Below are 11,755 nucleotides of genomic sequence, written 5' to 3'. Positions count from 1 at the left end.
GTAGAATCCCAACTTTGAAGAAACTTCATTGTGCACTTTTAATAAAGATGCCCCCTCCTCCTGTAGGTTAGATGCTATCCCTTAGCATCTCAGTCTTTTCCAAAGGTCAAAATAAACAGTTACTACACACAGACATGATTAGTCAGTCACTCTCATCTGAAAGGATGAACAGTGAAGATCAGGAGACCCCTGGCAAAGGGCTATACACACTCCATTGCAAAAGGAAATTATGCTCTTGGCATAATTTCAGTAGTTCTGTATGTTCTAACATCTCTCCTTACAGTTTCACCATTCGTAAAACAATTCAAAAATCTTGAAAATATAATTAACGATCTCACTCATCACCACTGTATCATCTAATTTCACTTACTAAAACTGTATATATATGTGTGTGTACACCCTCCCCAACGTACTTTTGCATGTGAGCACACACTCATCCATATTGTTTTACATTTAAATATATATTGCTTTTAAATTCTTAACATAGATGTGACTGAGATCATCTCTGGTAGCAGAGAAATTAGATTGTGAAGTCAAGTGAGAAAGCCAGGAAATACAAAAACATTAAAATGGCATTTTCCATTCAAGGGGGGCAGAGTTTGATCTTCTCTTTTCCAGTATAAACTCAGTGCAACTCTGCTTAAGCTGTTTAAAAAAAATGGAACAACCAGGACAACATGCCTTTTCCTCCTAGATACCAGGAGTCAAACTTTAAGGCATAAGCCTCTCTTTTCAGTGGTTTTGAGCATTTGTAGGTCTCTCGAATCCAGATGGACTGTCACAGCTTAATAGTCATGGCTATCATGAAAAACATGTTTAAAGCAGGCTTTCATGAACTTGGGATGTGCTGAGTGCTCCTGGTTCCTGCAGAAACTTGCAGCAGTTCTAAGGTAACTATCATTATCTCACTTCTCTACTCAGGTACCTATTAGGAGAGGTGTTATCCACTTTCTTCTGTAACTTCTCATTCTTCCAAAGAGTTACAAGATAAAAAAAAAGGACATGTGAAACCAGGACATCACATTAGCTGCACTTAAAAAGAAATTCACAAAAGCAGTCACATATTCAAAGGACACATTTCCTTTCTATGGATATAAGATCCACAAAATTCTTTCATGTGTTTTCCATGTGCAGCCAACTGCTGATCCAGAATATCCAGCTGCATTTCAGTACACATCACAAAGAAATTAAACTGAGGGAAAGATGAAAACTTCCCTTCTGCTATTTAAAGACATGGTTAAAGACTTGATTTTTATGCTGCAATGCTTTAAGCAGAAGAAATAAATTAAGTCCTCTGTCCCCTGGCAGAAGCACCAAAGCATAAACTTCTCAGTTAACCCTATGTGGACAGAGTACACAAGGTGGACTTTTATTACCAAACGGTGTACAGTGGGAATAAAGTAGATGGTTCTCCCTGTTCATCCACTGCTCTTTCATCAGCTGCTTCTGCCAGAAAATATTTAAAGGGAGAACAGCTATGCTTGCATACCTGACATGAGCTCCAAGCATGCAGTTATGCAAACTCACTTTTGCAAATAACAGACTAAATTATTCCTAGAGCTACTGAAACCCACATGCAGACAAATCTTACAGGTATTTTGCTACTTGTGCCTTTCGTGCTGTTGCCAATGTTAGCCAGATTCCTTGCAAGGCACTACAGAAACTCAAGAGAATTAGTAAGCAAATTACCATTTCATAACAGGGAGTGGTAGTCATTATATGAAAAAGCCGGGTCACTCTGCAACGTATAGCAAGTAATGTGCACTCCAGTGATCCACTGCAACACCAAGACTCAAAGGGCTTTGCTCCTCTGCTCTTGCTCCCCTTCATATCATTAAATCAAACATTCGCGTAAGGTATTTAGGACCTGCGTGCCAGATTGCAAAGGTAGATGTTGTTTTTGGCTCTCCCAACAGAGCTGAGCCCTGAAGTGAAGCCAAAACCTGTAATCATTTGCCTTGGCTGAAACAAAAATAAACATACCCTGTACTGTATGCACTTCTGAGGTAATTACTGCCATTAGATCACAGCCTGGAAATGAATTTTCAACCACTCAAAGAAACTGAATACAAAAAAACTCTATGTTAAAATCACATTAAATGTCTGATTGTAACATGCCAAAGCAAGGAGGGCTCAACTGAAAGAAGGAACTTGAGCTCCAGTCCACCTTGTCGAACACAGCCGTGTCAGCCCACATGGTGAAGTTAAACTGTCTGTTGGTAGGGGATGACCCACAGGCCCAGCAGGTATGGGTCAGCTCCCCCATTTGAGGTAATATTGCCTCTAGAAAAATAGACATTGTGTTCCTTTAGCACTGCTTAAAGCGTACATTATGTCTACCATGTGTTCCCCCGCCCCCCATTCTTTAATTTCTATTTCTAGCTGCCTGTCTCCTCTGCCACACATGCACCTACCAGCTGAGCATCACTCCCTCAGTCTCAGTCCATCCAGTTAATTCCCCACAGATCTCAAAAGCCCCAAGGGGGGGCAGCCTTAATTTCTTTGTAAGGATCACTGGAAAAGGACACAATACATAGAGGGGTTGAGTAGGTTCCAAGCTCTCAATCAGCTTGGTAGCCCAGCACAGTAGCTTTCCCGTAACGCCACAGCACCTCCCCATTTCAATCTGGTTTCACCATTCAGTGCTGTCGAAACAAAAGCCACCCTGCTCTCCTCCAGCTACCAAAGACTGATGGGCCTTGGGGTGTGGAATGTGTACCAGGATCAGTAAGAGCTCTAGAGGAAGAAGACTTCCTGCACCAGGACCTCTGCTGACCAAATCGCGTACTGGTGGGCAGTACTCAGAATTTCACACCCATCCACTGCCAGGACTATGCATAGCCCTGGCTCTTCAAGTCACGCTCCTTTAACAACTCTCTTCTACAACCAGATTTATGAATTGTTGCACCGTTCTACCCTTTAAAGGCAACAAGCCACAAAAAAGCCTGCTCTAGGGTTTGCGTGTGAGGCAGAAGAGGGGACAGGGTTTGTGCTCAAAACTTGGCTGCCACGAACACCCTCCATGGCCACATCGGTGAGGCCGGGACAGTGCTAGCTGTGTTTGCCTTTTCCCTGACCTTGCTGTTACTTTGAAGCCATCAGAGGCTGCTGCTCACAGAGGCTTCAAGGTCCTTTGTTAGACTTACTGCCATGGACTCGGTGACAACGACACGATGTCTTTAACTTCTGATTCTGAAAACGGTCATTCAAATAAAGGATACACTGACAGCCCATTAACTACAGCAAAGATTGTTGTTGCCGCTACAGTTTCAGAAAGACCTATTTAAAAATAGATTAGGGTCTTGGAAACCACTCAGCTTATTCTGCCTTCTTCCCCCTCTTCCCTGCGAGACAAGTTACCAAACCAAAACTGGCATTTGTTTCCTCCCTGATCTAGTTACAACTTCATTATAGTAATATTGGCCAGCAGCAAGTAACTTATTAAATAAATGCCATTTAAGTGCTTCTACCTGGATAGTTGATTCAGATAACAGAGAGATAGGGAGAAGGAAGGGGCTGGCCTGGCTCTGCCCACTTTCTGCCTTCCCGTGCAGCAGCAGGGCCAAGCAAGCCATTCCAGTGAACCAGGCAATGATGAGCAGCATTTTCCAGTGCTGCAACAAGAAGAGAAGTCATATAGCCCTTTCACAGCCACCTCGGCTCTTTACAACAATCATCCAAAAAAAAATAAAAAAAATCTTAATTCTAATTACACAATCCTGGTCCTGTGCGCTTTGACAGGTGTAGCACTGTAGAAGATTTCCGTATTTTTACTTCCTTAACAAAAACACCTTTCAACCACTAAAATGATTTTAAGATATTGCCCCCGAAAGCTGACAACACATGCAGGGAGCTGCCCTGCCTGCAGAAGGAAGGGGGCAAAAGACTCAGCATAGACAGTTTGACATTTATAGCGTGTCACCAGAACGGTGATGCTGGCTTGGGGCCAAGAAGAACAGGTATTTCTTTTACTCACAAGAACCACCCCCTCCCCAACCTTCTGAAATAAATGTTCCACATCAGGTGCTTAAAACAACAAGACTAGCCATAACCACCATACTACAGGCTTCTGGGGTTGGCCTGCTCTTGATATCACCTCTTGATGTTAGCTCCAACAGCGTTTAAAGAATAGCTACACATTTAACAAACATACAAAAGAGTGATTACTACCTTCATTTCATTCAAAATACTAAGAGACGTAGTACCTACTACAACAACCATTAACTACAGAAATCACCACCACCATGTTTCCCCTCACCCCTCCTATGGGAGGCTACCCGCAGCAGAATTACTCAAACAAACAAGGTTTGTAGAAAGCAGGTGACTGTTTCTAGTTGTTTCAATAACACGGTCAGAGGACTTAGCTAGGCAGGATTGTTTCTTTTGTTTGTTTGGGGTTCTTTGTTGTTTGATTTCTTTTTAGACTTTCATGGGTAGACAGGCTTTATAAGGGGATCTGAAAGAAAACAGTAGTGAGACCAAGAATATCTGACTCAACATAAGTGAACGTACATGTATATTAACATACCTATCTATACACATTTACGTTTACTATTTCTTCACACTGTTTGCAATGAACAGGTATTTCAATTCTGACATAGTAGAACAGAATGAGATGAACGCTCAAAGTTCATGACACACAACTATCGGATTCAGACCCTTTCAGGAACGATGGTGTTCAGAACATTTACAGGCGAGACCTGTCAGCATGCTGCTTATGCCGTTTCAGATGATCCTATCTTGGTTTCTCATAAGTATTTATTTCTCTGCCCAAGATCACAAGCCTCAACCATACAGAGTCATCCAAAGGAGAACACTTGCAAATGTCATCAGATCTGTGAGATATGAAGTTTATCAAATCTGTGATCCATCATCAGCTCTCCTGCTTTTCTTTCCAATATAATTTCTAAAGTACAATAGAAACTTCAGGGGGTTTATGTTTTAGAAGGATCATTTGAGGCAGTCTTCCATTAACTTTGATGTGTGCTTCCTTCAATGATGTAATATACTGAACATCTCCTTCCTGACCCAGGAATTTTGCAAAGATCACTGTATTATTACAAGAATGTTTACTTACCATCTAACCTCACTTTAAACCAAACGTACAGTGAATTTTTCCCCTTACAAAGAGAAATTGTTAAACAACTTTTTCCACAGGCCTATAATCAACCCTTTAAATCAAACTTGAATAACAGACTTTCATTTATCAATTGATCCACTGTTTTTTGGTGGGATTTTTTTCCCCCCTTCACTTCTTTGGATGCAGCAGACAAAAGACCCAGTTGTACTATCATAGCCCCTTGCTTTGTAACCAAACTCTGCACGAGAGACACATTCCTCTTTTTTTTTTTTTTTTTTTTTTGTGATGGGGAGAGACGGAAAGTTAAGTTGGTCACGTCCCCCCCCGTCCGCCCCCCTCCATTTTGCTCCTCAGCTTAAGCTTTGTTACTGTCGTTGTGAGGCTTTGGGAGGAGGGTGACCGTGGTGGCAGCGGTTCCTATAAAATCTCCGAAAGCCATTGTGTAGGCAGGTCAAAGAGAAACCAAATTAAAAACTAACAACTTTTGAATTTCAGCAGCCAAAGTTAATGTTGACTAAGAACCAAAAAAGAAGGGGGAGGAGGTAGAAAGAAAAGTGTCCCTATGGAAAGCAAGGGCCAGCTGAGAGATCTAGAGGACGGCAGGCTCTGAAGGGGCAAAGCTGCTCCTTTTGATGTGGGAGGTCTGCAAGTAACCTACTGGGACGCTCCCTGGGCTATCTCATTAACCATGTCACCAAAGCCCCCCAAGGTCCAGAGAATCATAACATTATCTCTGACATTACCACACAGATACAAGGTTCCTTAGGCAGTCTATAAACATGCCTGTACGAACCAATTCATCGTGGCTTGACACCCCTGCAAGGGCTGGATGCCCTTTAGTGAGCCACATGAATTGCCCCAGTCATTCATCAAAGTTTCTCAGAGTGCATTTCACACAGCATTAAATTTAATTAAAGCAACATTGACTGCATTGTAATCCTCTGGAGGCTCTTTGTCAGAAGGAGCTGGAACACTTTCTACTTAAATATCTGTTGTTTAGGTGGGATTTTTTTTCCCCTCTTCTGTTGTCTGAGCCCAAGTGATTTGCTGCCTCTCCCTGTTTTTTATTTAAAAACTCATGTGTCATGGAAAAGTTCTGCTGTGCAAACAGGAATCCCAGCCTGATAACAGGGTTCAGCTCCTATGCACTTGTCTGCAGATGCTGAAGAATATAGAAGGTTGTTGTAAAACTAGCCAACATGTAAAAACATAACCCTCAACACACACAAAAGAAGATTAGCAGCAGAAAAGAAGCGTGGAGCAAAAGCTATTTGTCAGCATATCATGGGGCATGTCTTCTTGTTTTGGTGCATCAGCCATGGGCCACTATCACCTCCCACTGGTGCTGTAATGAGTGGTGGGTCCAGATGTTCTTAGAGCTCCATAGTCTGGGCAACCCTTGCCAAGACCAGCGGTTACACCAGAGCCCCACATCAACAGGGGGCTCTAGCAGTTTGCATTCATCTTGGTGGAGGAAGCATCAGGTAGAAACCAACACTTTGTCTCTCTTTTGCTAGGTCTGTTCTTCCACACTGGAATCCCATTTTATTTCATTTATCTTGTATTTTGCTGACCCCTCCTAGACCAGCATCAAAAGACAAGCTTTGTTTCCATCCTGCTAGCTGCCCCTGGGTCTTTTCTGCCAGCCGCCAGTCTAAAAGCTCTACTCTTCTGTTTGGGGGGGGGGGATGTTTGCCTGGGAGAAGACATGGAAAACAGGCCACACAATACTCAGAAACAGAGATTATTCCAACACTGTACTGTGGTGAAAACAGCTGTTGTGTCCACTTTACTTCCTCTTGACCAGGAGCAGTTTTTGAGAGCCATTTCTCTGTATGCAGTAGGCAGAGTGAGATCACATACCTCTCACAAACCACAAAGGTGAATACATCCTTTGCTGCTGCAAAAGTGAACTACAGAATAGACTAAGAAAATCTGCCTTTAAACACAGTCCTACGTTATCTGCAATAAGACTTGGTGGTTAAACCACTGACTCTGCTACCCTACTATCTCCTTACTCATATATAACTTAGCTAACTTCCGTTGTAGTGGTGGTGTTGTGTTGTTCCTGTTACAGAATCATTTTAGACAACAGAGACCACTTCCCAATCTGTCAGCTATGGACATGCTAGGAGTAGCACCTTCCTTGCTTCCTTCCTACATGCAATCCTTCTGAAAAGTCAACCTTGTTATTACTCCGGTAGCCTGGGAGTTTCAGTTCTTTCTATTTCTTTGTGGTTTTGATGAGAAGGGTCAAATAGAAAGCACTCGGATTGCCATTGCTCACAGTTATCGGTAGAAGGTTGGTTTTTTTTAAAAAAAAAAACCACCAAAAAACCCCCCAACAAAACCAAAAAAAACTCAAAAACCAAGAGTCAAGTATAGTTTTGCATTTCTCCAAAGAAAAGCGATTCTGCCCAGAAAGGGACCTGCTTAGGCTTCGAGGTTTCAAAGGACCTGAGAGGGGGGGTCTTGGGAGAAATTCTGTGTTATGCTCAGCCAAGATCAATGTTATTGTTTATCTCAGAGAAGTATTTATTTCCAGTTCTCAGTACTTCTCATGGCTCCTCATGTGAGATCCTCTGCTGCCATGCCGTCATGGAAATGGTTCCATAAAATAACAGGAGGTGCTGAAGAATTAGATAATTTTTTTTCACCGGATGTACCCATCTATACCACAAACACATGGACTAGGGTGTACCATCATGCCTACCATCTCAGAACTGGTTCCTTATTGCCTGCCAGGTCTAAGATTTAAGAGAAGACCCCAAAAAAGATCAAAGCATTGCACAGGTCCCGAGCCTCAGAGCACATCCCTCACCTAGGTAAAAAGTCCATGCACGGTTAAGCAGAAGTAATGCAAATTCAAAAGCAAAATTGCTATTTCAAAGCTGTAGGCTGAAAGTTTATGCAAGTCTTTAGCTGGTAAGAACCAGAAGATGCTTTACAGAAGGTATGGAGAATCTAGTCAATTAGCAGCTCCAAAAGAAACAGCCCCTCCTCTCTGCCTCCTTACAACTGTGCCTTGCAGCAAACAGGAGGAGTGCAGCTCGGGTAGACATAACCAGATTAATTCAACCAACCCTGTCTCACTGGAGTGCAAATACCACCTTTCTACTCTTCATACACACCCACTAACTGAGAAAAGAACCTTACCTTACCAATGCAGCATACTAGTAACTAAATTCTCCCCAGAAAATGGTTTTCCAAGTCAACATTTTTCCTTTAGAGAAAGACACAGCTGAAGAAAGAAATAGCCTCTATTTTTATTGCTTTCACATGAATTTTGCCTTGTGCTATTTGAGTAGGATGGAGCTAAATACAGAGCTGAAATAAAGGTACAAGTCCTCTATGTTGCACACACAGAGAGGCCATCAGATAATGCTATTAATGCTGCACTGGGATTTTGCCATCTGTGGAGTGCTGGATTAATTATGCATGGCACACTGATTTTAATACTGTAATTGCGCACATATTCACCCCCCCATCACAGCCTTGATGGTAAAACTTGTGCATAACATTATACTTTAGACGACCTCCTGCTGGCTTAGAAAGAAAAACCTCTAACTTTATCCTATTCTCCCATGGTATTTACTTCAGTTTCCCTTTCAAGCTTCTCAAACACACAATAAGCTTTTGATTATCAGGGTTTTAAGTGCTCCACTGGACATCCAGTGTGTATTTATGAATGGAATTAATAAAGAAGCAATCCAACTCCATCAAGGGAGCATTTGCAGCTACTCTTAAGCGTCACTGAGCAACACAAGTAGAAATTGAAAAGGGCTAGAGGTCTCTGGCCTTCATTTTTTACATTTATTTAGTCACACCTAGTAAAAACCTTAGAAATTCATGTTTGTCATTCTGGGATCTGTATACAATCAATTCATTTACTGAACTGAAAAAATATTAGAGGCTGCATACACAAGCAGTTCAAACTATAAAGCTACTTGCCTTGCTAAAAAAAGCCAGTAATATTTCTGCTATTTAGGACAAAGCATTTTGGTCTAGGTTTCCCCCTCCTCATCCACAAAGATTTTTTCAAGTCACATTTTCATGCTTTTTGTTGCAATTGTCAGTGAATTCTCATAGAATTCCTTTAAGCCCAGACTGTGGGTTTCTTATCAATATATCATGAACTCAAATGAGTCACCCCAAAAAGAGAAAGGGAGAAAGGGTGTGTGTGCTAAACCTTGCTTTGACAATAAACACTCTGTCCTTAATATTAAGGCAAGAAGTTTGTCCTTAGCATTAAATACGAAATGCTTATGAACATTTCATTTACCATCGATGGTTGTATTTATACACATGCCTAAAAGCAAGCTAGTTTCTTTGCAAGACACTGCCTATGTCCTGAAGATAGCAGCCTAGCCTCTGCAGAGTTAAGTTTTTTGATGCACCAGAGATCAGGAAAAAAGTGAAAAGCAAAAGGGAGGTTGAGGCATTTCAGGTACAACAGGGATCAAGGACTAGTTCAAATCTCTCTAAGGAAAAGTGTTGGGATGAAGTATTTCCCAGGCTAGATAGGGAAGAGTATGTAAGGCTTCCAAGGACTTAGCAGATACTTGCACTGTACTTGTGCTTTTGCTCTCTGTGCAGGAATGCACACTTTTCCTAGTGTGCTCGGTTGCTGACATTTTTCTAAGACTCATCTCCAATCAACTCTCTGCCTTTTTTCCAGAAAAGGTGAAGTTCAAAAGGCTCCTCATGACAGTGGCATGCATCTGGTGTTCAGTACAGCCAAGTTATTTCTCGTGCAGCTCTCACCCTGGCTACTACCTTTAAAATGAGATTGCACGTGAAAAAGCAGAAAGACAATAAAACTATTTCATTCTAAAAACAAACAAAACCAATCTTGCCATGAAAGGGTGTTCCAGCAAGCAGCTGCAGTACAATCCTGAAAATGGGTAAATACTCAGCTGAAAAAATCTCCTTTCTCTGCATTGTGACAGCTGCCTGCATTCAGCAGCTGCCACAGGACCAGGGGTGCTGGTGAGCCACACTCTGCCAGGCAAGAGCTTACTGTGGAAGGCAAAGCAGGGGAGGCAATCCTTCAGCTGTTGCTTCCACAACATCAGGTTTTAGCCAAATTCCTTTCTTTATCACTTAGAGGCAAGACCACCTCTAGCAAGAAGAAAGGAACATTTTTGCATTTGCCAGTGTCAAGGCACCTGCATCTTTGAGGCATCCTGACCTGGAAATCTCATGTTCGTTTGCTTTAATTCCAATGTCACAGCTAAACAATAATTGTGTCTTAGGAAAGACACCCCAAAATGTGACATGAGAATGATTAATAAAAATGTGGTACCTCTTCAATCAATATACTTGAACTGAGGAGGACATTCTCCCACACAAGAGCCAAGTTCAGGCCTCCCCCTACTTTTTCCACCTAGGGAAGTCCCACCCAATTTGCTAAGCCTACCCTTGCCTGAAAAAGGGAACCGTGTGTCTAACCAGTCCATCCTCTGCATCAAAGGCGTGATAACATGCTAGATGCTCTCCCCAACAAAACCCCCATGCTGTGCAGCCACAGCAACACTGCTACCTCCTGACTCATTGTAAACGCCCAGACTAGGCAAACAGGAAGACTAATGGTTATTCAGGGAAATCTGGGCCACCATGATGGGAAAGGTGCAGAGGGAAAACATCATGACTGAGGTTCTTTTGAAACAACCTGACAGCTGATAGATGAGCATCCATAAAATGACAAAGGCTCCCTGTGTAAAGCCCCTTGCTACCAACATTTTCTCCCTGGGAAACTAATTACCCTATACTGTCAGTGAAAATATTATTTTCCTGATAATTATTTTCCCCTTTCAATGACAGACTGACCATGAAAAGTTCCCCCACCTCTCATTTTTGGCCATACTTGAGTTAAAAGCATAATACAATGCCGTTCATGTGATTTTAGCTAATGGACAAGGAACATGTTTTCACAATGCTGATTTCCACTTGCTGTTTGCAGTGTGTGCACTGGGAAAGGCAGTGGAGACAGCAGAGTTTATTGTCACACTGCTGTAGGAGTACTGAGAAAGGAATAACAGTTGCTAAAGGCAAAGGGCTATCAAAATGCATTTTTAACAGATGTTCGGTGGTGAAGTCTTTCTCCTCAAGTGCTGGGTTCAATCCCCTTTGATTAAACTTACATTGTAAATTTGTATTTACAATGCACATGTGTGAAAAAGCAGAGAGGGTCCTAATCCAGCCCTCCAGTTTAGTTAATCCCAACCTTCAGGAGGCTCGAGATCCAGACCCACACTAGAGTTTTAAAGCACTACTTGACTTTTATATAAAATCTGATTTACATGCTATAAGATTTATAGAGTTTGAAAGCTGAATCTGACTCCAGAAAGTCTTTTTAGGACAAGGGAATCAAAGTGAAGTGGCTTGTTTTGGGTTTGGTTGGTTTGTGGTTGTTGTGGTTTTTTTTGGTTTTGTTTTGTTTGGTTTTGTTTTGTTTTGGGTTTGGTTGGTTGGTTGGTTGGTTTGTTTTGGTTTTTGGGTTTGTTTTTTTTTTTGGGGGGGGGGGGGAGTTGTGGGTTTTTTGGTTGGTTGGTTGGTTTTGGGTTTTTTTGATATTTCAAGCCTTTGCAGAGTCTGCCATATTCTATAAATCTATGGAAATAAATAAAACTGAGCAAATTCTGAAGCATAAGCCTCAGACCAATTTTACATTCA

Source organism: Falco biarmicus, chromosome 1 (genome assembly GCF_023638135.1).
Source record: "Falco biarmicus isolate bFalBia1 chromosome 1, bFalBia1.pri, whole genome shotgun sequence".
Taxonomy (NCBI): Eukaryota; Metazoa; Chordata; class Aves; order Falconiformes; family Falconidae; genus Falco; species Falco biarmicus.
This window is presented reverse-complemented; position numbering follows the sequence as displayed.